At 29.6% G+C, this 4,084-nt stretch overlaps 1 long non-coding RNA gene across 1 annotated transcript; it reads left to right on the top strand.

Moving 5' to 3' along the window:
- The first annotated feature begins 165 nt into the window (after positions 1-165).
- On the top strand, positions 166-3,474 carry LOC118644508. Its single transcript, XR_004962284.1, has 2 exons — positions 166-1,575; positions 2,040-3,474. It is a non-coding gene; the product is annotated as an uncharacterized LOC118644508 (long non-coding RNA).
- The last annotated feature ends 610 nt before the right edge of the window (positions 3,475-4,084 follow it).

The raw sequence follows: 4,084 nt of genomic DNA, 5'->3' as shown, positions 1-4,084 counted from the left end.
AATTTTGATTAAACCTATACGTATTTATAAGATATGTAAGTTTTTCAAAATTTTAAAACGTTATTATAAACATACTGTGCTATATACATTACATAAAACATTTTTTAATTTTAATAAAAAAATAATTTATTAGATTAGAATAATATAATAGAATAGATTAGAATAAATCATAATTTTTCTTACGTATCTATATCTTTTTATTAAGTTTTTAATTATAAATCAATTTCAATTTCATTTATGTGGCTAAAACTAGTACATATTATGGCCAGAACTGATACTTTGGTGGCCACAAATGATGAAATCGGAACTTATGATATAATTTTTTATTTTTAAAATATTTACTTAACTTTATTTGGTTGTTGACCTTAATTAATTATCTAATAACTTTTAAGAATATATTAAAGCAATTACAAGCATTTGATTAACGAAAAAAGATTCAATAAAATGTATTTATTTTGTTGAAAATTCTTAAAGTGGCCACAAATGGAGCACCGACCCTATCGCAACACGAAACGAGAGAATCAATCAGCGTCGCGGAAAAGAGACCTCAAGGCATCGATGCGAACGAAATTCACTCAGTCAACACGTCTTTTTTAGAGAGGGATTTTTTCTGAAAACTGTTAAATATGGTGAACTGTCAAAAGTTTGACAGCAGTGAAGTAAACGACAGTGAGGCAAGTCACACAGCACGAACTTGACAACCAGCAACTAATCAACAACGCAGAAAAACGGTGATAAAAATATATAACACGTTTTTTTTAAGTGGATAAAAGTAAACTGTAAATATAATATAAAAGTGGATTGTAAATATGATTGATTACTTAATATTATCTATTTAAAACAGCAAACTCATTGATCGAAATAGAAACAAAATGTTGAAATTAACACCTACAGTGCTAGTGCTATAATCAAACCATATCGTCAGCAGATGGAACGATCGAGAACTACGATTTAAGTAAAACAAACGTGATCATTTGTGTCAAGAACTCAAGTGATAAATGTTGTGGGTAGGAACATAGATAAGAGTAAGGAGATTAGGAAAGGGAGGGGGAAAAGAAAGACGATAATATATGTCTAAGATTTGTAAATAAGATTCTGGTAAAAATTTTGTGTCATTTTGTTTATTTAAGTTCACATTTTGTCGTTTGATATGTAATATCTGAGATATGAGTCTTTTTTGATAAGACGGCTCTTTATGTAATATTTTGACACGGTTCTATTTAAACTCATGAGACAATTGTAATCTATGGTTAGAGATAACCGATAGTAAACCAAGTTTTTGTTAATGTCATTTTTATGTTCTTTTATTCTGGTAATTAGTTTTTTTTTTTGGCCCACATAAAATATCTCACAATCTTGGTAAGATACTTTATAAATCACATCATAGCAAGTCATAACATCGAAACCATCCATTTTTAATCAGTTGCTTTAAATTGTTGTTAGTGGAAAACGCTATTCTGCAATTCAAACTTTTGGCTATGGATGTAAAACGTTGAGCAATTGTTTTGACGAATGGGACAGTAAAAAAAAGAGACATTGCTTTTGGATTCCTGCCACTCTTACAGTCATTATCTCGTATGTATTTCTTATTTTAAACATTTTTTAATCTATTGTATATTGTATGAAAACTGAACAAAATCGGGAAACTGTTTAATATATTAATAAATTAGATTAATGTTTTTTTCGTGAAACATTGGATGTAATAAATAGAAAAGTCTATTAAACTAATTATAACGCCTGTTTTGTAAAATAGGATGGTGGGAAAAGTAATTAAGATATCTATCTGACAAGGTCTTTTTCTGAAATCAGTCGTATATTATCTTGTTGTTGCTAACGATTAATGTAAGCTCTAAGAAATTAATGCAGTTGTTCGTGTTCAATTCAATAGTGAAGTTGAGCTTATCGTTAAAAGAGTTTATCGTTAAAAAAGTATCTAAGAGTCTGCACGGAATCCTTGGAAGCTGCCTAAATAATATTGTCTACGTATTTGAAATAAAACGGTAATCTAAACGGAAGACAATTAATAATCTTACTTTCAGTGTTTTGAAGGACAACTTCAGAGATAATGGGAGACAGAGGAGAGCCTCTTTACCCTTGCCTATGTTCCTATCACAATATTCATCTCTTGAATTCTTGACAATAATCATGTTCGTTTTACTTAAATTATTGTTCTCGATCGTTCTACCTAATGAAGATACGGTTTAACACTTTACGTCACGGTGGGTCACTGAGTTGTCTTTCTAATTTTTAATCATTTTAACAATTTTTTAATCTTTTAAAGTCGGTTTTTTGCTTTTTGATAGTTCGGGTATCCTGCTTAAAATAATAGAAATTTTTAGTTATCATTTCCAAGGGTGATTTTGAATCACATATTTCGTATCGCACTTGCGAAATTTTACACAGACCACGTATCTTATATTATTATATCTATTACGAATAATGTTTCTTAACTAATCTTTCGCATCTCATATATTTTATAACATTTAATAATAATAATAGAAGTTGTTTTTCTATATGAATTTAATAAGAATATATTATGATAAAACAAAAGTTTTTATCATAAATGACATTTATTATCAATATAAATAAAAGAATGTATGTATATGTGACTTTATGGTATTTTATCTACATAATTATGTAACTCTATGATATTCTATCTAAGTGTGTATATAATTTCATCTAAACTTATGTACATGTGTATACAGGTCAGTGTTAACCTATCTGCGTGCATGCACGTCTATCATAATCTACTTACGTGGATGTGTAATTAAACGATATTTTATCTACGTACATATGTAATTGTATCTACGAATGTATGTGACTCTATGGTATTTTATCTACGTGTATAGGCGATTCTATAATATTCTATTTAAGTGTGTATATTATTCTATGTAAACTTATCTACGTGTGCATGCAGTTCATTGGTATTCTATGCGTGTGTATGTACTTCTACCATATTCTATCTACGTGAGTATATAACTCAATGATATTCTATTTGCGTGCGTATGTAATTGTATCTACGAGTATATGCGACTTTAAGGTATTCTATCTAAATACGTATATAATTCTATGTAAACCTATCTACATGTGTATGCAGCTCAATGATATCTTATCTAGGTGTGTATGCACTTCTATCATATTCTATCTACGTGGACATGTAATTCAATAGTATTCTATATATGTGCGTATGTACTTATGAGTGTATGGGACCCACCCAGATAGCACAAGGACATCCCTTGTATGTCCAATGGATATCCGCTTCTGGACATTTGGACATCCATTAAGAGTCCAAATAAGGTTCGTCGGACATTCGATGGACGTCCATAGGATATACGTTTGGCACAACTTTGTACGTTCATAGAAAGTCCTTTAATGGACATCCATGGGATATAAGTTTGTCACAATTTCGGACATTCATAGAAAGTCCGAAATAAACCAAATTTTGGACCTATTATGGTTTGATTATTTCTTTTGGGCCTTTTTCAATTAAAGAATGCTGCAATAGTGGGTTAATCCAAATTTTGTAAAAATCATCGACATAAAGCATGGACTGCGCATTTCCTGCAAAAAGCTCTTGAAAAGTGTCCGGCAGAAAAACAAAGAGGAGACATGGTCCGGGTCAATTTCTTTCTCTGTCTAGCACCTATTATGCTACTGGTTAGACAGAGCCCTAATTTACACCGAGCACTTGGTACGCGTATCAAGTAATGAATTTAAGCTGATCAGCCAATGATTAAACACATTCACTAGTTATTTACTATTTGATACGCGTACCAAGTGCTCGGTGTAAAGATCAGAGACAGCGCTTGACTCAGACCAATTGCTGTATCTCTCTTTTAGTCGGAAAAAGAAACGAAAAAAAAGAAAAAAAAAGAAAAAGAAACGAAAATGAAAAAGAAACAATAATATATTATAACAAACATTTAAAAAAATACCAATAATTAATAATGTTAATAATAAATAAAAAAATAATACATATTATTTCATATTACATATTTCATATTCTATCTAAAAGTAGAACAATTAAAATAAACCTTTTAAAAATTAAAAATAATATAATTTATTATTATTTATAAATTAATGT

The sequence above is a fragment of the Monomorium pharaonis genome, chromosome 2, assembly GCF_013373865.1.
Source record: "Monomorium pharaonis isolate MP-MQ-018 chromosome 2, ASM1337386v2, whole genome shotgun sequence".
Lineage (NCBI taxonomy): Eukaryota > Metazoa > Arthropoda > Insecta > Hymenoptera > Formicidae > Monomorium > Monomorium pharaonis.
The sequence above is the reverse complement of the archived record's forward strand: the minus strand, read 5'-3'. Positions and strand labels throughout refer to the sequence as shown.